The sequence below is a fragment of the Carcharodon carcharias genome, chromosome 1, assembly GCF_017639515.1.
Source record: "Carcharodon carcharias isolate sCarCar2 chromosome 1, sCarCar2.pri, whole genome shotgun sequence".
In the NCBI taxonomy this organism is placed as follows: Eukaryota; Metazoa; Chordata; class Chondrichthyes; order Lamniformes; family Lamnidae; genus Carcharodon; species Carcharodon carcharias.
In genome coordinates, this window is record NC_054467.1 from 249,568,004 (window position 1) to 249,593,202 (window position 25,199).

The 25,199-nt window shown below is 45.5% G+C and overlaps 1 protein-coding gene across 1 annotated transcript in view; it reads left to right on the plus strand.

Moving 5' to 3' along the window:
- LOC121278030 (dedicator of cytokinesis protein 2-like) overlaps positions 1 to 25,199 on the plus strand; it is a 1,199,266-nt gene that overhangs the window by 716,604 nt on the left and 457,463 nt on the right. The gene's annotated exons all lie outside the window — the stretch shown is intronic.

A 25,199-nucleotide genomic window follows, 5' to 3' on the forward strand; every position in this document is an offset into this window, starting at 1 on the left:
ATCTCCACCTATCACTTGCCCTCTATCCAACTCTTCTTGTCCCACTGCCCCCCTCCCCCCTTAAACCAGCTTATATTTCAGCCCTTTTCTATTTTTCCCTTAGTTCTGTTGAAGAGACATGCGGAGTTGAAGCGTTAACTGTGCTTCTCTCCGCAGACGCTGCCAGACCTGCTGAGTTTTTCCAGGTATTTTTGTTTTTGTTTTGGATTTCCAGCATCCGCAGTTTTTTGCTTTTACATTACAGGTATTAGTCTGGTAAACCTCTGAATTGCTTCCAATGCATTTACATCCTTCCTTAAATAAGGTGACCAATACTGTACACAGTACTCCAGATGTGGTCTCACCAATACTCTGTGTATAATTGAAGCATAACCTCCCTACTTTTGTATTTAATTCCCCTTGCATAAAATATAACATTTTATTAGCTGTCCTAATTACTTGCTCTACCTGCATACTAGCCTTTTGCAATTCATGCACCAAGACACCCAGATCCCTCTGCATCTCAGAGCTCTGCAATCTCTGACCATTTAGATAATACCCTTTATTTTTCCTGCCAAAATGGATCATTTCACAATTTCCCACATAATACTCCATTTGCCAGATCTTTGCCCACTCACTTAACCTATCTATATTTTTTGTAGCCTCCTTATGTCTTCTTCACAACTTACTTTCCTATCTATCTCTGTGTCATCAAAATTTTTGCAACCATCCCATCCACCTCTTCATCCAAGCCATTTATATAAATTGTAAACAATTGAAGTCCCAGCACTGATCCCTGTGGCACACCACTCATTACATCTTGCCAACCTTACAAATACCTATTTATTTCCACACTCTGCTTCCTGTTAGCCAGCCAATCATCTATCCATGCCAAAATGTCACCCCCTATACCATGAGCTTTTATTTTATCCAATAACTTCTGATGTGGCACTTTATCAAATGTCTTCTGGAAATTTAAGTCCAGTACATTTACCAGTTCCTCTAATATTACTTCCTCAAAGAACTGCAATAAGTTGGTTAAACATGATTTCCCTTTCACAAAACCATGTTGACTCTGCCTGAAGTACCTTGAACTCATCCAGGTGCCCTACTATAGCTTCTTTAAAATACTGGGGATGCTCAAGTAGCCAGAATTAGAGGAACGTAGAGACCTCAGGGGGGTTGTAGCGCCAGAGAAGATTACAGAGGTAGGGGGGAGGAGGAGGAGGCTAGTTCATAAATTTGCTAATTGGCTCTGCACTATTGTCTACTGTAAGGCTACCTTCACCAGTTGATATATACATTGCGATTCATCTAGCTCCATGCCCTATAAGAGTTGCCTTATCAGCAATCTTGTAAATAGGACCACAACCATTTGCTCATCTTGCAAGCTTGACACAGAAATAGAGCACACCAAAACTATCTTGCAGGAAAATGGCTGTCCTGATCAGATCATTGTTCACTGTGTGTCATGCAAACTTGCAAAAGGGCCAAAGATGCCCACTTTTGGATCTGAGAAATGCCCGGTCTACCTGAGATTACCTTGTAAAGACAAAGTATCTCAAAAATTTGAACAACAGATTAAGCAAGCTGTTTCATGCTGCTACTAGGCAGTGGCCACCCACCAGCTTTTCTGCCCATGGGCTTCTGGTAAAATTCAGCCCAAAGGGTGAGTAAGGCCACTCAGGGTAGGTAACCACTGCCTAAAGTCAGCATGAGATAGAAATTAATACGCAACTCGCTTGACATCAGTTTTGATTATACTTGTCCTTTGTGACTGGCTGTCCTTCAAAATTCTTTATTTAAGTTGATTATTTCCTCTTCTGTATATTGCAGAATGGAGGCATTGTTTATCAAGGATCTTGTAATGAACAGTCAACTGGTAGTATAGTGCCCGAATATTGCTGAAAAGAGAGACACATTGCTGAAACGTCTCATCTTGGCAGTAATCAGGACAAATGCAAGAATGTCAAATTTCAAATGACCTCAACAATTTATATGCAGAAGAAAAGGGTGCTGATTGGTTGGCAAGTTGGCTCTGATTGGCTTAGGCGTCGCCACGGAGAAAACAACAGGGAACTAGAGGGTCCCAAGCTCCTGAGTAATTCAAAAAAGATGCAAGGCTTGAATATTTTCCTTTGTTTACAATGAACTGGCCCCTGCATATGAATGTATGTCACTTCATCAAGCATAAACAAGCCACATTACAAACTCGACTGATTATCTTAAATTATTTGTTAGTGTAACTATTAGTGCACTCGGGACTGTTCAGCAAGTGCTGCCCAATCACAGAACCACAGCTAACAGTAGAAATTTTGTTTTGGGTTTTGTAAGCATGGGCTGGTGAAGTACACTCTGTACTCTACCTATTATGAACAACCTAAAGAACATGCTGTTTTATTCCATCAACCTATCACTGGAATATACAGCCTATGCACCTGGTGTTGCAACGGCACTGAAATTCATGTTGCTAAATTGCATGGTAGGCAGAAGGTCCTTTTGAACTGATGACTGCATCTTGTTATTGGAAACTACCACTCATGTAACCACTGCATAGCAGCAGCGTGAAATTGATTGCTTAACCTGTTGTTCAAATTTTTGAGGTACTTTGTCTTTCCAGGGTAATTGGAGGTAGACTGGGCACATTTCAGGTCTGAAAGTGGCGATCCTTGGCCTGTTTGCAAGTTTGCATGATATGCAGCGAACATTAATCTGATCAGGATGGCCACTGTCCTGTAGAATAGCTTTGATATTCTCCATTTTTGTGTCAAGATTGCAAAATAATGAAATGGTTAGGGGCCTATTTACAAGATTGCTGCTAGGGCCAATCTTAGAGCGCATGGAGCAATATGAATTCTAATGACTATATTGATCAGTGAAGGTAGGATTGTGGTAGATTGTAGTGGAGAACCGATTAGCGGATTAACTTGCTCCTCTCTATCTCTGTAATCTCCTCCAGCGCTCCAACCCCCTGAGACCTCTGAACTCCTCCAATTCTGGCTTCTTGAGCATTCGCAATTTTAATTGTGCTGGCATTGGTGGCCATGCCTCATTGGCCTAGGCTCCAAGCTCTGGAACTCCCTACCTAAACCTCATCTCCTCTCTACCTCTTTCCTCTTTTTAATGTGCTCCTTAAAATCTACCTCCTTGACCAAGCTTTTGATCACCTGCACCTCGGTGCCAAATTTTGTTTGATAATTGCTCCTGTGAAACACCTTTAGATGGTTTAAAATGTTGTAAGTGCTATATAGATGTGAGTTGTCGTCTAAGGTGTTTCAATTCATTCAAAGCTTGTTCAGGCCAAGGGCGTGATATGGGCAGTATCTGGACTTCATAAGTGGTAGGAACCATTTGTGTCACATAAATGCTTGGTATGAACAAAGGAGGGCCTGACCAGCTCTCCCGACCATCACTGGCATCAGAAAGCACCAAGTGCTTGCCCCATCTCACCCCTTCAAGCCCACCGTCTCCCATTGCAGCACCCAGCTCTCTCCTTAAATGAGCCAAGAGTCTTGGCTTCGGCAACTGTGAAAATTAATACTTCTTGACATCTGCCTTTACTAATTTTCCTTTCACTGCCTGGAGCTAGTAGCTGCTGTCTGGATTTTGGGCTTGTCAGTATACAGCAATTCCCAAGCAGCGGTGCAAGGGAGGTGAAGCAAAATGTAGGCTGGGAGTCAGGGAAACACGACTGCAAGGAGTGCAACTGAAAACGCAATCTGAAGAACAGCAATATATGCAAACAGCCTTGCCTACCGTGTCCCTTCAAACATAAACAACGTGGCACCTTGCAAAATGTCCGACTGTTTTCACCTGAAGTAACCAAGTTTAATTCTGTCCCGTTTTAATTGGCGAGAGAGGATATCTATTTGCACAGTAATAAACATGTTCAAACACAGTATTTAATTAATTCAGACACAAAACATAACTTCTCATTACCAGAGGCAACCAGGTGAAGAAGGTAATAATTTCAGGCTTGTTCTTGATATGACTGCACTTGCTCAGGGTTACTTTCGATTACAATCGAAAAACAATCGCTAAGGATGTGTTCTTTTTCTTCTTGTTCCTTTTATTCCCTGACATGTTTCGCTAAGATGCTGAATAGGGCGAGGGAATTGCCTGCTTGATAACATGGGTGGCATTGCTGGATTTCTGTCACAGCAGGGGATTTTCTCCTCTAAGTCAGAAGGGGGGTAAAAAAAAGAGTACTCAGGAGAATACCCCTTGCTTTACAAACATGAGTTTCGATAAACTGATCGTCGCAATGCACCTTGCTTTACAGAACAAGAGGAGCCCCTTGAGGAAATTAGTAATTACCCAAATATCTGGAGTCCGAAACCTAAACACAGTGTTGATTAACACTGCAGAGACAGAATGCCAAAGTCTCCATCAGACTGAGAGGAAAATGAGATTTGTTGCTTTTTTTTTAACCTCGGACTTATTTATTCCAATGCTCTCCTGGCCAGCCTCCCATCTTCCGCCCTCTACAACCTTGAACCCATCCAAAATTCTGCTGCTAGTATCTTAACTTGCACCAAGTCCTGTTCATCGACACCCTTGCAGTCTTTAACCGACATTGGCTCCTCCTTCACCATTGCCACAAATTTATAAATTCTCATCCTCATGTTCAAATCCCTCCATGCCCTCTTCCCCTCTCCGTAGTTCTATAACCTCCTCCAGCCCTATCCCCTCCAAGAACACTGCATCCACAACCTTAGCCTTTTGTGCATACTTCCTTCGCTCCAAAGTTGTGCCTACAGCCAGTTATGCCTTAAGCCCTGGAATTCTCTCTCTAAACCTTTTTGCCTCTCCACCTTTCCCTCCTCCTTCAAAACGCTGCATTAAAACCTACCTCTTTGACACAATGACACAATCTCCCAATGTCTCCTTCTTTGGTTCGGTGCCAAACTTTGTTAACATTCTTTGGAACTTTTTACAAAGGCACTTTAAAATTGTAAGTTATTGTTGGCACTCCACCAGACCTATTTCTCCTTCTATGTTCCTAGATACTGCCAGGCTCCATATTGTAAACCTCAGTTACAGTCACTTTAGTCTTCACCTAGTTGCAACCTCACCCATCAGCAGGTCAATGTTCAAGCTTAACACCATAACCTTCAAAAGGAGGACTGAGTGGGGATTTCCTTACATGAGTCCCTTAAAACATTGAAATGATATAGTTCGTGTATAAACACATGCAATTACTCATTACCCTTCAACAACCTTCACCCTCATCAGAGACCTACCTGATGGAGTCACAGATTTTGGCGACTCAAGGAGTTCAAAGAACTTCTTGCTAAAGAGTGTTGCTAAATTTCTAGCACCTCCCTTTTATTCACAGATAAATGTCAGGGACACAGTCATTATAGAATCACAGATCAACACAGCACACAATTCAGCCCATCGTTCCTTTGCTGGCTCTTTGAAAAATTTATCCAATTAGTCCCACACCCACTTGGCTCTTTCCCCAGAGCTCTGCAAGTTCTACCCCTTAAAGATTTATCCAATTCTCTTTTGAGAGCTGCTATTGAATCTGCTTCTATTACCATTTCAAGCAGTGCCTTCCAGATCACGACAACATGCTGCATGCATGGTATGTTTTTACCTCATGTTGCCTCTGGTTCTTTTGCAAATACTGTAACTCTGTGTTCTCTGGTTCCCACCTTTCTGCGACTGGAAACAATTTCTCATTATTTACTCTGTCAAAACCCTTCATGATTTTGAGCACCTATACCAAATTTCTTCTTAACCCTCTCACACCGTCATTATGATACAGAAGAAGGCAATTCCTCCAATAGAGTCCGTGCCCTGAGGAGAAAGGCATCACCTTCTCTAGTTTCTCCATGTAACTAAAGTCCTTCATTTTTACTGCCATTCTAGAAAATCTTCCCTGCATCCTTTCTAAGTTAATATCACGTCCAACATCAATGCAAGACTGGATATTTAAGTGAATATCTTTCGCTTGTGAGGGCATGGGTGGGAAGAAAGGGTTAACCCTTCCCTCCCATCCACTCTCAATCTTTTTCTTCTTAAAAGTGAGACAACCTGACACAAGTCTTTTCATTACTGCAAGTGGGCAATCCATAATTACACGAGATTAGGTTATTATCTAATAGAAAAATCCTTTTGTCATCTCTAGCTTCAGCCTCTTGCTTTGTCCTAATCTTTCTTACCTTTCCCCATTAACACTGCATTGATTAATACCACTTTTCATTCTAAATCCACCAACTCTCTTACTCATTCCCCAGCCCTCAGTCCTTAACCATGAGCCCCGTCTTGAGCTTACTCTTACCATGACCCCAAAACAATGGAACTGATCACCTTCCCTTCACGCTGTTGTTGTAAGATAAAATACACTAAAATCAGCGTGCCCAGCCACTATTCCTTGGTTCGATTCATTTTTTAGTTGCCAACGTTTTAACCTTGCCAGTGTGCATTGGCCCATTAGCTAGATTTCTTAATAAAGGAAAAATTAACAGGCATTAGTGCTATGATTCATTTTTCAGGCCATATGGTGATAAATAGTCTGCAGCTTCATTACTCTTCTTCATGAATGACTGTAAGGTTCTCCAAAACGAGGTTATTGCTGTAATTGCACCATGGCAGAACATTATCGACACTCTTATGATTCAAGATTGGTAACAGACTGACAAGCTGTGAAAGTATTCTTTCTGCCTGCGCTCTGTGACCTTGTTAGATTCCTGTCTGAGGTACAGTTCTGCCGTTTAGAAATTATTGTTCCAACAAATTCAAAACTTCTGCTCGACCTACTTGATGATTTATTGAACAGCTGAAGATTTACACAGTGACCTTAATAGCGCGCCTTCATCTCGTAGAATAGAATCAGCTCCGCAATGCACCGATTAGAGGCTCTTATCGTCTTGCATTTCCGCAGCCTGGCGTTGCCAGATTAAAGAGGGTAGAGCCACCTAAGGTTTGCAAGTCCAACGTTCTCGGCTACCGCCACATCTTCAGGACAGAGGGGGAAAAAAATACAGCCCCCCTCTGGCCTAAGCAGGACAACATTCATTTTAAGAAAGAAAAACATGCCGAGCCAGGTCACAGGAGCTTTATTAAACAAACTTTGATAGCGAGCCCCACAAGGTGATATTAGGACAAGGAAGAGGTTGGCTTGAAGTGGGAGAGAGAGAGGTAGAGAGTTGGAGAGGTCTAGGGAGAGAATTCCAGTACATATCATTTGGCAGCTGAAATCAGTGTCTTTGGGGAAGGGTGAGGGGTGGGGTGGGGTGGCGGGGGTGGGGGAGGGCGTGTGGGAGGGGTGGTAGATAGTGGATGGTGAAGTATTGAAAGCTTTTTTCTTTACTTGCTCTTGAGATGTGGATAATCTAAGGCAGGTCAGTGTTAATTGCCCATCCCCACTTGCACTGATGGCACTTTCATATTGTGGAATTGGAGTCACGTGTAGAGCAGTTCGAGATAGGGGGTGGCATCTCGTGCCCCCATCCCCATGCCATGTTTGGTGGAAAGGGAGTACTTAATTGGGCAGGATGTTGCAGGTGGGTATCCTGCTGCCTTCCCACCTCCACCCCGATTAAGTCCATGGGGAAGTCCATGGCCGTCCCTCCCCACTGCCAATTGAGGCACCCACGTGGGAAATTAATGCCCACTTCAGGGCCTCATCCCATCTCCGCTGGCAGGTAGCACGACAAGCAAACCCTGGCATGTCGGCTTGCAAGCTTCCTTGGGTGGGGAGTGAGAGGGGTGGGGTTCCTCATTCAAAGTCAGTCAGGAACCTGGCATCAGGAAGGAGAGGGAAGCTGAAAACCACCTCATTTCCCACTCCCGGACAGTGACCCCTACCCTGTGACCCCCTTCCTGCCATCACTCACCTGTATCCCTCCTCAATCCAAGACACCGGGTGGATGTAGTACCGGCAGCAGCCACCGCCTTCCTGGTGGCACTACAGAAGACTTGATGGCCTCTGATTGACTTCTGCCCCCAATGCCTTTGGTCCCAGGAGAAGGCCTGCATTGGTCTGGTAAGTGCCTGAGTGGCACAAGACGAGGCATTCCTTCGCAAAATAGGCAATGTGGGGGTCTCACCGGCTCTCTGGCCAGTGGCCAAGACTCCCTTCACCTTTACAAGATTCCACCCGGGGTTTTCTTTCCTTTTGGACATTACTGAACAAGTTTGGATTTTACATCTTGGTTGTCACCCATATGTACTGCAATGGTCCTTTTCAGGTTAAGCATTATATTCCAATTCTAATTGTAAACAGGGAGAATGACTGGAACAATCATATATCTTAATTCCAGAACAATGTCGTACACATGTGATGATATTCTCAGTGCTCCCAAAGCCATGTTTTTATGGAACTGTTTCACAGTGTTTGCCAAAAGGTTTATCAAACTGTTCTGAATAATAAAAAATGAGTGGACTATAGTAAACCAAACAGTCATAGGACCGAATTTTCATCTCAGGAGCAGGGAATAGAGGCCAGGACTGTTTCTGGGTCCCAAAAACCTGCTCCCGGTTGGGGGTAGGGGGGGAAGAGACATTCATCCATCCATCCTCACACTGCTTCTCCTGGTGAGGGTCGTAGTGACAGTAAGCTGAGCAGGGCCGACCAGACTTCCCTTCCCTCAGCCACAGATTCCAGCTTCTCCGGGGGGATTCCTAGGCGTTCCCAGGCCAGCCGAGTAATCCCTCCAGCGTGTCCTGAGTCGGTCTCGAGATCTCCGCCCAGGTGTCCGTGCCTGGCACAGCTCCAGCTGGAACCAACCAGGAGACAACCTTATCAGATGCCCCGAACCGCCTCAACAGGCCCCTCTCGATGAGAAACCTCATTTCCACCGCTTGTGCTCGCAATCTTATCCTTTCGATCAGTACCCACCGTTCATGATCACAGTTGAGGATGGGGGCGTAACTTGACCGGTAAACCGAAAGCTTTGTCCTGTGAAACTCAGCTCCCGGCCTGCAGAACTGCAGCTGCCGCACCAATCCCCTGGTCAACCTCACGCTCCCCATCCCCCTCGCCCTCACTCGCGAAAAAGACCGCGAGATACTTGAACTCCTCCACGAAGGGAGGCTGTTCCACCTTCACCTTGGAGAGAGCAGCCCACTCTTTTCCAGGAGAGAACCGTGACCTCAGGTTTGGAGGTGCTGATCCGCTCCCCGGCCGCGTCACGCTCGGCAGCAAAAGGTTCGAGTGCGTGCCTGGAGACCACGTTCAGATGAGGCAAGGAGCACAACATCAACTGCAAACAGCAGAGATGCTGACCTCAAGCTCCCAAACTGGATATCCTCCATACCCCTGCCTCACCTTGATACCCTGACCGTGAAAATCACAAACAGGAGTGGAGGCGAGATGCACCCTCTGGGAAAGAAACTTTGACCATGGTGCCCCCTTAATTGGCATAGCTTCCCTGTCCAATTAAAACTGGTGGATCAGGAGTCTCTAAGTTGAAGGGCCAATCAGAGGCCTTCCAGCTTGAGAGCAGCAGCAGCTTGCAGTAAAGAGTAAGTAACTGAGAAGCTATTTCGACATGAAAATGCCCTTTCAACCCCTTTTTTACAAACTTTGATTAAAACATACCAACAAGCAACCAGGCCACCGCATTGGTGATGGTAGTTGGTGAGGTTGGGGGGGGGGGGGGGAGGGGATGGAGGGGGGAGGGGCAGGAGGAGGGAAGCCTCTCTGCAGGGCAGTCTTTGGCTGAATGCCCACCCAGGCAGGCAAAGAGGGCCTTTAGGCCTGCCAGGAGTCTTGGTAACCAAGCCTGCCGCTGCGTACCAGCCTCCAGGCAGTTAACCTGCGCCTACTTCCAACCCCCCTCCACCCCCTGGCCAGGTGGGGAATCTCACTGCTAACTTTCAGGCTCCATGCTGACTTTCCACCTCCATTTCTGATCTCGACAGGGCCTGAAAATTCAACCTATAGACTCATACAGCACAGAAGAAGGCCATTTGGCCCATCGTGCCTGTGAAAGAGCTAGAAAGTTCCCTGCTCTTTCCTCATTACCCTGCAATGTATTTTCACTTTTAGCTGCACACCTAAGTCTGTTTTGAAAGTTACTGTTGAATCTGCTTTCACTGTCCCGAAAGACTGTGCATTCCAGATCATGATAATTTGCTGAGTGAAATTAAAAATAAAAAATCCTCTTCTCATTTTGACATTGTTGTGCCAATTATCTTGAACCTGTGACCTCCGCTTCCAACTCTCCAACCTGAGGTCATGGGTCTCTTCTGGAAAAGAGTGGGGGCTGCCATCTCTAGGTGAGGGGAGAACAGCCTCCCTTAGCGGAGAAGTTCAAGTATCTCGGGGTCTTGTTCGCAAGTGGAAACAGCTTTTCCCCTAACTATTCTATTCAAGTCCCTTAAAATTTCGAACACCTCTGTTAAATTCCCCCCTAATGTCCCCATCCCCACCATCACCCATAAGAGTATGGTGTACAATCTGGTCATTGTACCACAATGGCAGCCCTCCTAGTGGCACATTCATCAAAGAATGAATCTCACAAAATGGTGAACATGTCTGTACAGCATTGAGTGAGTGCTGAGTGATCAGAGGTGCTATGCCTTTAGGTAAGACATCAAAGCTGGTTTATGTACAAGATGACTTCTGCGTCTGGCTGCAAAGTCAGAGTGAAAGTTACACAAAAGTAATATATTTGGCACCCAGGTTCTTTGAGACACATTGAAAAGTGAAAGCTGTGACCAGGTGCATTATATAAACGCAAGCTCTTTCTCTGAGTGGCCCAGTTCCAAGAAATTTCAGCCTTAATCTTAGAACCCTGTCAGAAAACAGCTGCCACATTTCATCCATAATTGGCCTCAGCTACCTGTCTGACTTAGAAAACCTGTAAGACCCATGTGAGAAGTTAAATAAGTACATGGGTTCTATCGGAGGTGTTCTTCTGGGTTTGGAGATTTGTACCGTTGCCGGTGTTTGCCATTTGCCTTGCCTGCGTTAGCCCTGACTTGGAAAGAAAGAAAGCCTTGCATTGGTATAGTGCCTTTCATAACCTCAGGACACCCTACAACAAAGTGCTTTTCAAGTGTCGCCACTGTTTTAAAGTGGGAGCCGTGACAGCCAATTTGCGCATTGGGTGGGTGGTGCCTTCCCCTCCCTCACTTTACCACCGCAGCCTGCTGTGGCTTCCAAGCTGGATCACTTATGATTGCGCCCCCACCCCCCCCCAACCCTCAGCCTCGAGAACCGGCCCACCACCCTGAAACGGACAGCAAGCCCGACCTCTGGCCGTGAGCCGCTGTGGGGGAAATCACAATGACTGCCTGTTTCCCACACGGTGCGGGCCTCTTGACCCATATTTGGACATGAGGGCGGGGCTTAGAATCCCGCAAGGTAAATCCAGCCCCATGTTTTCAGGGCAGCTGGGGAGTGGCAGTAAACATGGTGTTGTCAGTGTCACCCGTGTCCTGGGAACAAGTGTAACAGTAAATCCAGGCTCATACATCTTAGTGAGACAGAGAGAGTGCTGTCCTTCAGGTGCAATGTCTACCTCCTAAGGTGGATAACTAAAGTTAAAATTGGGAGAATGAAGAGATTAGTATTTTGCAAAAGCAAAGGTCCTGAGTATTAAAAATGTATCTAATTTCTCTCTTTCATTCAATTTCACAGTATTAAAGGGCAGAAGGCGGGAGAATGGGGTTGAGAAACTTATCAGCCGTGATTGAATGGCAGAGCAGACTCGATGGGCCGAATGGCCTAATTTCTGCTCCTATGTCTTATGGTCTAATATTGCCGTCAGTGTGCTAGGATGGGCCTCTGGTCGATGGACTGAATGGCCTACTTTCTGCTCCTATGTCTTATGGTCTAATATTGCCGTCAGCATGCTGGATGGGCCTCTGGTTGATGGGCTGAATGGCCTAATTTCTGCTCCTATGTCTTATGGTCTAATATTGCCGTCAGCGTGCTGGGATGAGCCTCTGGTGCGCACCCGCCGAGCTGTCAACGGTCTATTAAGGCCATTAAAAAAGTAATTTAACTTGTTAACAACACTGCCCGTCCAATCTTAAGGTTGGCGGGCAGGCGTAGAGCCCAAGCGGCCTTTGCGTTTTTCAGGAAACCTCATCCACAGACGGGGTGAGGTTTCCCGAAGGCTTTGTAAAATAATTAAATAAACTTTACTTACTTCACAAACAGGTCCCAGCTCATGTTAAAATAAATTTTCACTTTATTTATTAAAAGGTTTCCACAACCGTTCATTCGCCCTGAGGTAGCTCCGTGCATAGCACAGGAAGAAGCCATTCAGCCCATCCTGCCTGTACTGGCACTTTGAAGGAGCAATCCAAGTAATCTCACTGCCTAGCCATAGCTCAAAAATGTTTTTCCTTACATATATTTATTACCCTATTTCCTTTTGAAAGTTACTACTGAATCAACTTTCATCACCCATTCAGGCAGCCGGGGGGGTGGGGGGGATCATAAAAACTTCCTGCATAAGAAAAAAACTCCTTTTCTCCCCTCTGATTTTATTTTTTGCCAATTAGCTTAAACATGTATTCTTTGGTTACTGACTCTCCTGCCAGAGGAAACAATTTCTTCCTCTGTAATCTATGAAGGCAGCTCTTAATTTTGAACTCCTCCATTAAATCTCCCCCTCACCTTCTCTGTTCTAGCGAGAACAACTACAGTTTCTCAAGTCTCTCCACACGACAGAAGCCCTTTGTTTCTGGCAGCCATTCTATTAAACCTCATCTGCAGCCTCCCAAAGATTTAACATCCTTCCTAAAGTGTGGTGCTCAGAAGTGGGACCAATGCTCCAACTGAAGCATAATCAGTGACTTATAAAAGTTTATTATCAACAACTTGCACTTATTTGTTTTAACTTTTCTGCGCATCCCCAATTTAATTCGTTCCACCATTGGTGACTCTTCCCTTCACTGCCTGGGCTCCAAGCTCTGAAACTCACTCCCTGGACCTCTCTGCCTCTTACTTCCCTTTCATCCTTTAAGATGCTCATGAAAACCTACCTTTTTGACTTGGCTTTTGGTCCCCTAATATCTCCTCATTTGGCTCGGTTCCTTTTTTAAAATTCATTTACGAAAGGTGGGTGTGGCTGGCTGGGCCAGCATTTATTGCCCATCCCTAATTACCCTTGAGAAGGTGATGGTGAGTTGCCTTCTTGAACCGCTGCAGTCTCTGTGCTGTAGGTACACCCCCGGTGCTGTTTGGGAGGGAGTTCCAGGTTTGGTTTGGTAATGTCCCAACTTTGGTTTGGTAGTGTTTTGGGGATGCTTTAATACATTAAAGGTGCTATAAAGATACAAATTGTTGTTGGTATCACCAAGATAACTGCTTGGGCAAGGTACCCAGAGGCTTTCCAGTCTCTGGACAATCCTATCTCAAATATGTTCATTCCCTAGGTGTTGCCAGCCCTCTTGGTATCTTTCCCAAGTGACCGTTCTTTGTGTGTGGGCTTAGATTAGCTGCTGATGTGCTATTCAACCAATGGCAGCTCAAGGGAATGAACAAGCAGCCTTAGATTTATCCCAAAGCCACTGTATCTCTAATTCGTAGAATCACAAAATGATTACAGGGCTGAAGGAGGCCATTTGGCCCACTGTGTCCATGCTGGGTCTCTGCAAGAACAACTCAGCTCATCGCGCTCTTCCCGCCCTTTCCCCGTAGCCCAGCAAGTTTTTCTCTTCATGTGCTTACCCAATTGCACTTGAAAGATGTGACTGAATCTGTCTCCACCACACTCAGTGGTGTGCCTTCTAGATCCTAACCACTTGTCGCGTACAAAAAATGTTGTCATGTCATTGATTCTTTTGCCATTCATCTTAAACCAGTGTCCTCAGATTTGCGATCCTTCTACCATTAGGAACAGCTTCTCTCCATCTGTTCTGTCCAGATGACATTGAACACTTCTATCAAATATCCTCTTAACCTTCTCTTTTCTAAAGAGAACAGCCTCAACTTATCCAATCTATCTATGCAGGCAAAGACTCTCACCCTTGGAACCATTCTCTTTTCTGCACTCTCACTAGAGGCTTTACATCCTTCCTATAATGCGGTGCCCAAAACTGAGCACAATGCTCCATTTGAGGCTGAGCCAGTGTTTTATTAAAGGTTCTCCATAACTTCCTTGCTTTTGTACTCCATGCCTCGATTTATAAAGCTCAGGACCCATTTATGCTATTTTAAACACTTTCTCAATTTGCCCAGCTACCTTCAATAATGTTTGCACCCCTAGTCCTCTCTGTTCCTGCAATCCCTTTGGAATTGTACCCTTTATTTTATATTGCATCTCCTCATCCTACCACAATGTATCACTTCACGCTTCTCTGTCTTAAATTTGATGTGCCACAAGTTTGCATGTTCCACTAGCTTGTCCATCTCCTCTTGAAATTTATCACTCCCCTCCTCATGGCTCAAAAGACATTTGAGAATCATGACCACCTGGGTTCTTGCCCTTTGACTGTACCTTCACGCTCCAAGGAGAAATCCATATTCTGACACCTGTTGCTTCCTCCACGCATTGGTACAGATCGCATTGTGAAGGCTTGAATGCTCATTCACTCAGTTTTGGATCGGAAGTTCTTTAATTCAAACCTCAGGAGGCTTGAATAACACCAGCTTTAATTTATATAGTGCACTTAACGAGGTCACTGAGCTACACAAAGAGAGAATAAGACATGTAATTTAAAGCTTGTTTTAAAAGAAGCATCTTAAGGGAAACCTGACAGGTAGAGAGGCAGAGAGGTTTAGGGAGTGAATTCCAGAGCTTAGGGCTCTGAAGGCTGTGATTAAAGTCAGGGATGTACAAGTGCAAAAAATTGGATGAGTGGTGATTTCAGAGATATGGGAGGGGCCAGGCCATGGAGTGATTTGTGCAAAAAGATGAGAACGTTAGAACTGAGGCATTGACATAACCAGAGCCATTGTAGGTCAGTGAGCAGAGGGTTGATGGGTGAACCTGACCTGGCGTGACTTAGGATACGGGCAGCAATGCTTCAATCAGCCTGAGGTTGGAAAACTTTGGCTATGTATGAGGACATATCTGAGATGCAATCAGGGGACTGACTGAAGGCACTGGCCAGTGATTCACTCACATTGCAGCATCTCCAGGCAGTCCACCAATTGACATTACAGGGCCAGTGTTATACCTAGTAGGACCTTCATGCTGGGGAAATCTTACATTGTTCACAAATAAACCATCATCTCACATATTTCAAAAGTCTCCCATTTGCAAGTGTCCAACCTCTTCCGATGGGCAAGCCTGCATTCCACACGTTTTGACATTAGTATGTTGAATCGTACATGCCAAAGTTTCCCTTCGCGTGCTGTTAAAGGGGCTATGGGAAGCTGCAGTTGCTGTTTCTATTCTTCATCCCTCTTTTAAAAGGAGAGAGACAGAAAAAGAGAGATAATGAATTTCCTTAATGTAGCGCCTCCCACAACTTCTTCCCTCTCTCCTGCTTGGCCTCTCCTATGGTCCTGTAAAAGGACCTCAGGATGCCTTGTTAAGTGAAAAAGACTCACTGTATAAAGGCACCCCATTGGTTTGCCCTTGCCCTCATTGTAGAACACCTTGAGTCAGCAGTTTAGTGTCACTCATCTTAATTGAGGCAGGTAATGAACTGAGGCCAAGGACTCCCTCCAAGTTGGGAGTGTTACCAATCTTGTACTGATCCATGGAAACGGACAAGAAATAAATATTTGCGTTTATATTGCACCTAATAACATGAAAATTGTCTAAAAGCATTCAGTCTTGGAGAGTACTGACTATTACCAAGGTAACTTTATGTGACCTTGTTGCTTGTCTGCTCTCATAGGGTGTAGAGGATAACCAGCAGGGAAAATACTTCTAAAACCAGAACACAAAATAATAGGGAAACTGTAACAAAGGTTAGCGTTGGAGGCAGCAATGCCTATGATTATTTTTACCATGGTCCTTTTCACTTCAAAATGATTTTCCATCAGAACTAATGATAAGTTCTGACAATGACAGACTGCAGCTGCTCCTGTTTTGTTTAGCTGGAGCAGGGATGTAAGGTCCCCATGGCCTAGCCTGTTTTGACAAGCCCATCGGTTCATCACACCACCGCCACCCAATCCCCTACCACTCCCGTTCCCTCGTTGACCAGGTCCCCCCCATCCCCGCCCGAGTCAGGATCAAGAGGAAGTGAGAAATACTTTTAATTAAAAGACAGTGGCCATCAAACATCATGGATCAAATCGCCCAGCACATTAATCACCACTTCTCCTCGCAAAACCTGGCTCCTGCTGTCCTTTTTTATTTGTCTTTCCTTGGAAGCAAAGGGAGAAAAAAAAAAGCAATTCTTACCCACGAGTGCCCAGCTGAGCCTGTCAAGCCACATCATGCCTTCAACGAGCTGATACAATTCCCAACTCCCAGTTTAATAAACACATCAAGCAAAACATAACATCTGAGACCTGTTTCTTTGTTTCTATAAGAGATGATATGAATCTGGTAAGATCTGAATGAACACATTGCATTAACTACAATCTGAAGCCCAAGAGATCGAGGCCCCCTTGCCTCGCCTCAAATGAAGACATGCAGATGAAGAGAATCTCTGTATAGTGTTTGCTGAGTTTGTTGATCACAAGGGAGATTTAAGTCAACACTAGGCCATCCAGGAGTGATGTTAGGAAGCACATCTTCACACAAAGAGTAGTGGAAATCCAGAACCCCTTTCCCGCATAACAACCCTCTGAGAGAGAAAGATTTGCCTCATCTCAGTTAAACAGTGACCCCTAGTTCTAGATTTTCCCACAAGAGGGAACATCCTCTCTACATCCACCCTGACCACTCAGGATCTTAAAGGTTTGAATCAAGTCACCTCTTAATCTTCTAAAGTCCAGCGGATACAAGCCTGTCCAACTTTTCTCATTAGACAACACTCCCGTTCCAGACGTTAGTCTGGTAAACTTTCTTTGAATTGCTTCCAATGCACTTACATCCTTCCATAAATAAGGTGACCAATACTGTACACAGTGCTCCAGATATGGAGTACTGTTTAACTGAAGCATAGCCTCCCTACACAAAAGTGTTCAGTTCCCCTTGAATAAATTATACCATTCTACGAGCTTCCCTAATTACTTCCTGTACCTGCACACTAGCCTTTTGTGATTCATGCACCAAGAACACCCAGATCACAGAATCACACCGTGCAGAAGAGTCTGCACCGACACGTGAGAAACAACCTGACCTACCTACCTAATCCCATTTGCCAGCACTTGGCCCATAGCCTTGAATGTTATGACGTGCCAAGTGCTCATCCAGGTACTTTTTTAAAGGATGTGAGGCAACCCGCCTCCACCAACCGCCCAGGCAGCGCATTCCAGACTGTCACCACCCTCTGGGTAAAAAAGTTTTTCCTCACATCCCCTCTAAACCTCCTACCCCTCACCTTGACCCTTGTGACTGACCCTTCAACTAGGGGAACAGCTGCTTCCTATCCACCCTGTCCATGCCCCTCATAATCTTGTACACCTCGATCAGGTCGCCCCTCAGCCTTCTCTGCTCCAACGAAAACAACCCAAGTCTATCCAACCTCTCTTCATGTTTCATCCCAGGCAAATCTCCTCTGCACCCCCTCCAGTGCAATCACATCCTTCCTATAATGTGGTGACTAGAACTGAACAGATCCCTCTGCATCTCTGAGCTCTGCAATCTTTTAGCTTTATCTGCTAATTTACTCTTAGAATTGCACTCTCTGTTTCTTCTTGTCACAGCCGGTTTATCATTTCCCATATATAACACCTGTCTTCCTTGCCTTGTCTCTACTCTTTTGTTTGCCGCATCTTCCCAAATTTGATCCCTTGCCCCCACTATTCAGTTTAAAACTCTCTCTACTTCCCTAGTTACGGGGCTCGCGAGAACGCCAGGCCAGCACAGTTCAGGAGTGGACCACCCCAACGGTACAGGTCCCACTTTCCCCAATACTGGTGCCAGTACCCCACGAATTTCTACCACTTTTCCCACACCAGTCTTTGAGGCACACATTCATTTCTCTAATCTTATGTGGCTCAAGTAATAATGCAGAAATTATTACCTTTGAGGTTCTGCTTCTTAATTTGGTGCCTAGCTCATCATCCTGCCTATATCGTTGGCACCTACATGAACCATGTCCACTGGAACATCCCTTCCCACTGCAAGTTCCTCTCCAGCCCTGAGCAGATGTCCCAAACCCGGGCACCGGGCAGGCAACAAAGCCATCTGGACTCTTGCTCTTTGCTACAGAGGACAGTATCATTCTCCCTCACTATACTGTCCCCTACAACTAATACATTCCTTTTTTGCTCCCCTCACTTGGATGCTGCCTGTACCATGGTGCCCATGGTCAGTTAGCTCATCCACCCTGAAGACCCCACTCTCATCCAAACAAGCTGAGAGAATCTCAAACCTGTTGAACAATTGTCGAGGCTCACATTCCTGCCCTCTGGGTCCACTTACCTGCCTCACTCGCAGTGACACTCTCCTGTTCCTGGCCACTGACCAAATCAGAAGACCCTATCCTAAGGGGTGTGACTGCCTACTGGTATAAAGCATCCAGGTAACTATCCCCCTCCTTGATGTGTCGCAGTGTCTGCAGCTCAGCCTCCAGCTCAATAACTCTGAGCCAAGTTTCCTTGATCAGCAAACATTTACTGCAGACGTGTTTTCCCTGGATCACAATGTTATCAAGGAGCTCCCACATGCTGCAGCCTTGACACATCACCTGTCCTACCATCCTTAATGTGTTTTAAATAATTACTTAATTTATTAATTACTTATTTATTTTGTTTTCTTATATATTTTATTAACTGTGCCACCAATTTGTGTACTATTTTAAACCTTAGGGATAGAATAGAACTTATCCAACTACCAGATACTCACAAAACAGTTAGCTCCTTTCCCTGTAATAGAGCAAGAACCAATTTCTATGGTGTGAGGAAGATAGAAAAAGGAAATCAATTAGTCCTCCCCGTCCCCTTCACCGAACTCCCCTCTCACCAAACTCCAAGGGAAGAATTTTCCCGTCGGCAAGCGGGGGGGGGTGCGGGGCCCACTCGCCAACGCGTAAAATGGCGCAGAATGACGTTGGGCGGAACTCCCAACATCATCCTGCCTCATTTGCATTTTCAGGTTGGCAGGGGCGCAACCGAGTCAGCTGTGCGCCCGCCGACCTGTCAACGGCCTATTGAGGCCATTCAAAAAACAATTAGACCAATTAGTGGACCTGCCCGTCTAACCTTAATGTTGGCGGGCAGGTCGGGAGTGCTGGCGGCTACCTGAGAAAGCGTGAAACCTCCACCACGGGTGGGATAAGGTTTCATCGCTGAATTAAAAAATTAAGGTTCGTTTTTATTTAAACTTATGTCCATGTCCCAACACATGAGTGGGGTCATGGACGGTAAATGAAATGTTCGACAGAATAACTTGTTCCCTTTGGGAACCGATCTCCCTGAGGCAGCACTTAGTCTCAGGGAGGTCGGAGTGCTCCCTCACACGCATGAACGAAGGAGCGCACTTCCATATTTGGCATCCCCCCCAGCCCACCCACCCCCCCCCCCACCCCCGCACAAGAAGTGCATTAGCACTTCCGTGCAGATGTCACGCTGGGCGGGCCTTAATTGACCCGCCCACGAAAAATGGCCGCGTGTCCCCGATCAGAGGGCTGCCCACCCACGCCGGCTCCCGCACTCCCCCCCCCTCGCCGCAACGGGGGGAAAATGTTGCCCCAAGTCCGGTTCACTCAGGTGCCCTCCATTTGCCAAGGCTGCAAGAAAGAACCCTGAACGTATCGTAAACTGAACTCTGGCTACAGGAACCAAATTCAACCAGCTAGCTACTTAAATACTCAGCTCCTACAGCTGAGAGTGAGTTTACCCTGTCTAAACTGCAAGAAAGAAAGAACTTAGCCTGCTTACACAGTACTTTCCAGTTACTACTAATTACAGACAAGTTTGGATTTTAAGAGCAAACACAGCAACACTTCACTGCGGCTCAATCAGCACCAACTTTCCTGTGTTAGCGATGCTCTGCACTGCCACAAGAGCCTCCCAACTTCAACAATGACAACATCTTGTATTTATACAGCATCTCTAACAGAGTAAAACCAAGGTACTTTACAGCAGTGATTATGAAACAAACTTTGACACTAGGCTGCATAAGCAGACATTGGGACAGGTGGCCAACAGTTTGGGAAAAGATGTAGGTTTTTTTTAATATTTGTTCATGGGATGTGGGCATTGGCTGAGCCAGAATTTAGCACCCATCCCTAATTGCTCTCAAAAAGGAGCGTTTTATAAGAGGAGAGGCAGAGAGGTTTAGGGAGGGAATTCTAAAGCTGTGGCGGTTGAAGGTGTCATTGCAAATGGTGGAGGGAGAGACATTGGGGATATACCAGAGGCCAGAATTAGAGGAAAGGCTCACAGATGTTGCAGGACTGGAAGAGATAAGAGAGATGGGGAGGGATTTGAAAACAAGAATGAGAGTCTTAAGACTGTAGGTTTTGTCAGACTGAAAGCCAAAGCAGGTCAGCAAGTTCAAGGGTGATGGGCGAATGGATCTTAGTGCAAGTTAGGATATCACAGAATCACATATATATGAAATATACAAATATATAAAATGTATTTGATATTAATTATTTCATATTTAATACAACTATAAATATTTAACAATATTTAATATAACCATATAATATTTAATATAAATATATAATATTTAATGTAAAATATTTAAATATATAAAAAAGAAGAGAGAGGCCAAAGTGAACATCGGTCCCTTAGAGAATGAGGCTGGGGAATTAATAATGGGGAACCAGGAAATGGCAGAGGAGTTGAATAAATACTATGCATCAGTCTTCACAGTAGAAGACACTAATAGCCATGTGATTGGAAAGAATGTTGGAGCCTCTGCCATCACTATCCATAGCTCCAGACTGCAAAATGCATGTGAAAGAATTTGCTGCCCCAGCAACTCAGGTTCCTTGAGTGAACTGTAACACACCACCACCAGTTCATGGGGAGGAAGGGATAGTGGGCTAACTGATAAATGAAGAGGGATGGGAAGAGGCATGTGTGGAGCATAAACACCTTCACAGACCAGTAGGCCTGAGTGGCCTGTTTCTGTTCTGTGACTTCTGCGTGATGTAATTAATACGTTTGGGAGACTGCACGATCTGAAACTTTGAAAACAATTGGCTCATGCCAATGGGAAACGACTTAAGAATATTCTTTTTTTCCCTGATCCAGGTTGTTTTCTCCTCTTTTCCCTTCTTGCCTTCACCTCCTGAAAGTTACAAGCCCTTGCTGGCTACAGTTCCACATCCTTCTGGTACCTCGGTCAGGTGCCCATTCATCATGTGGGCGCCTAATCAAGTGTTCATGGGCCACAGTGATCTGTGTCTAATCCTGCCCTCTTGTAATGCCAACCATGAGCATTTTCTCTGGCTGATTTTGAGACCCTGGCTGATCTTGGAGAGGTACTGGAGACTCAACCCTGCCCCATCCCTAATTGAGCTCCACTAGCTCAGCAAGCATAAAGATTTAGAGCCTTTCTGGTCTGTATGGATGAGTATCCCACCAAGCAGCGCCTCCATCCACTTGCCCATCAATGAGCTTATGCTTCGACATGTAACTCTGGTCATAGAGCCAGAGGACAGAAATTTCAAAGTAAGGGCTCTCCCAATTAAGACACAGATGAGGAAGAATTTCTTATTTCACAGGATAGTTAATCTTTGGAATTCTCCGCCCCACAGAGTGCTGGAGGTCCTGGTCATTAGATATATTAAGGGTTGACATTTAACCTACAAGAGAGTTGTGGGTCATGGAGACAGGGGTGACAGGTAGGAAAGTGGAGTTAAGGACACAATCAGATAAGCCATGATTTTATTGAATGATGAAGCAGGTTCAAGGGGCTAAATGGCCTACTCCTGTTCTTTGTTCTTATGTTCAATGTAAGTGTAAAATTAACAAAGGTCAGGCCATTTTAAAGCTTAGCAGAAATTTCTTTCTGGCAGAGCCCTCATCAAACATAACAAACACCTTCAAAAAGGCACTCGTTTAAGATTAAGATCTCTTAGTGAAATACTTTTGCTTTGCACTTAACCCACTCCACAATCAGCTTGAAGGAGAAGGTTCACCTTCTCAGGGCAACTGGCAAATGGCAAGACCAAACTGAGGGCTACATTTAACACTGAGGATGAATGTGACAAAATACAAGAAGATATTAATAAGCTTGCAGCACTGGCACATGATTTTCAGTATGGGAAAGTGTGAGATGGTGCATTTCTGTGGGAGGAGTTAAGAGCTTGTCCTTGCTTGGACAACAAGGGTCTAAATGAGATAGGGGAGCAAACACACCTGTGGGATAATTCACTGAAAGTAGTGACACAGATTACTAAGACCATAAAAAAGAACCGGGGTTTCTTTCCACACGGATAGAATGCACATGCCAAGAAACTATGCTAGATTCTTGATTAGACCATACTTGGAATAGGATGCATAGATTTGGTCTCCATATTGTAAAAAAGGGTATAGAGACGCTGGTGAAGTTGCAAAAATATTCACAGGGAAGATACCAGTGCTGAGAGGATTATACTGATTTGGAAAAGGCTGAACAGGCTGGGGCTCTTTTCTGTGGAAAAGCGAAGGCTGAGCGGTGGTCAAATAGAGGCCATTAAGATTATGAAAGAGAATAGACATAGAATGTTTCCCCCCTGCGTGGAAGTCTAAAACCAACAGTCATTAAGTTAAGATAGTCACTAATAAACCCGATAGGAAATTCGGGAGAAACTTCTTCACCAAAAGAGTAGTTAAAAAAAAAAGTGGAACTTCCTGCTACATGGAGTAGTTGAAGCGATTGCCATAGATGCATTTAAAGGGAAGCTAGGTTAGCAGATGAGGGAGACAGGAATGGAAGTATATACTGATCAGATTAAATATGGTGGGAGGAAGCTTGTGAGGCGTGTAAATGCTCCCATCCGTTTTAGATCATCCAACGTGGTCCAGGGAATCATGGCCAGGATTTTACAGCTGCTCCCGCCTGGCGGGATATTCCGGTCCCACTGAACTGAATGCAGATTTAAAATGGCTCACCACATTCGTCAATGGGAGAGACGCCATAGTAGGACCATAAAATCCTGGCCCATATTAAAATTACAGGGTAACTATTTCTGACAGGGAGTTCTCTCCGTATCAAACAGAAAAGGAAGTCTTCTATTTATTTACATAATTCCCCAAATCGCTTTATAGCCAATGATGACTTTTACTTCAAACATTATAGTAATCTGGGAACACGGTAATCAATTTGCACACAGCAAGGTCACACAAACAGCAAGAAGATAATGACCAGGAAATTTGCTTTTTAATGTTGGTTGTGGGCTAAATTTGGCCGTGATACCAGGGAGAACACTAAAATAAAAGCAAAATACCGATGATGCTGGAAGTCTGAAATAGAAACAGAAAGTACCGGAAAAACTCAGTGGAGAGAGAAACAAGAGTTACCATTTCAAGTCCTATCTGAACTTCGGGGCTCTGAAGAAGAGTCACGTTTGAGCTGAAACCTTATCCCTGTGTTTCTCTCTCCGCAGATGCGGCCAGACCTGCTGAGCTTTTCCAGCACCTTCTGTTTTTATGACACCAGTTCCCGTTCTTTGAAATAGTGCCCCGGCTGGGATCTTTCATGCCCACTTGAGAGGGCAGATGGGGGCTTCGGTTTAACACATCACCCAAAACGCAGCCCATTCGACGGGAACAGGAATGTGCTGCCCGCAGAGCCAACCGAGTGTCCAGAGATAATGGCCGGGATTTTCCGGCCCCCGTCGCGCGTCCAGGATCCCATTGCCTCGTGGCGGGACTGGGCAATCCCGACGGCGGGCGGGCAATCCCGCCCAACGTGCTAAAACACAGCGACAGGCTTGAGGCAGGAGCGCAAATTAGGAGGAATCCGAACGTCATAAAAAAGGAACAAAATCGCACACCAAAGAGCCTAACATATTTCATGAGTGCTGCTAAGGTGGTAGAGACAGCTGCACACATGGATTAAGCAGTTGGCACAGTGTCTGGGATCAATCAAAAAATCTTTCGCAGACGCTGAAGTTCGAAGCTCATTTGTTCAGTCAAGCACAGTGCTCGTTAACCAAAGAAAGAATAGTGATTTAATAACTACCCCCGTAAATACCTCGCAACTGAAAGAAAAGCAAGCTTTCTGAAGTGCCACCTACAAAGTTGTCGTCAGCAAGACTTGAAGACTGCGTAGAATACCATTTGTGTTATTCAAAAGAAGAAATCAAAAATAGATCTGAGCATGAGAGGAAGAGGAGGAAGGGATAGCTCTGGCCGTGACCCTTCTCATTTCCAAATCTAGCCTGCATCTAGAAAACCGTGGGATTGTTTTCCTCGGGACAGAGAAGATTAAGGGGAGATAAAAACAAGAAGAAAAAGAAAAAAACTGCAGATGCTGGAAATCCAAAACAAAAACAGAATTACCTGGAAAAACTCAGCAGGTCTGGCAGCATCGGCGGAGAAGAAAAGAGTTGACGTTTCGAGTCCTCATGACCCTTCGACAGAACTTGAGTTCTGTCGAAGGGTCATGAGGACTCGAAACGTCAACTCTTTTCTTCTCCGCCGATGCTGCCAGACCTGCTGAGATTTTCCAGGTAATTAAGATTAAGGGGAGATTTAACAAAGGTGTTTAAAATATATCAGGCATAAAGAGTAGATAAGGAGAAATTGTTTCTGCTGGCAGGAGGGGCAGTAAGCAGAGATTATGCGTAGAATTAAACACAGCCAATGGCAGCGGGAAACATGGGGCAGGATTTTTAGGATAGTGGGGTCTTCCTTCCTGCCAACCCAGGAGTCAGCGGGGAACACATCTCCGCTGTTACTGCCTGGCCCCGCCTCCATTTAACGCACCAGCAAGCTGGAGGCGGGACTTGCGCCCCTCACTCGGAAAGAAGTCCCGCCTCAGAGCACTGCTGCCAGCCACTCTGATTGGCCAGCAACTCTGTCTAGTCCTTGCAGCGCCACAAGATGCAGTGGACAGGACCGGCACTGCATGCCGTCCCCGGAGCCCAGGTCCTGGGATTCCAGGACCAGTTAAGTGTGGGGGGTGGGGGGTGGGGTGGGGGGGGGGGGGGGGGGGTCCCAGGGTGGGGAGGGGAGGCGAGGCCCAGGGGACTGGGCAAAGATGGGTGGGGGAGTTGGTAGAGAGGCCGGTGGGGAGGGAAGGCCTGCAAGGGCCGGACATTCTGGCAGGGGTGGAGGGGCCCAGTGTTGAAAG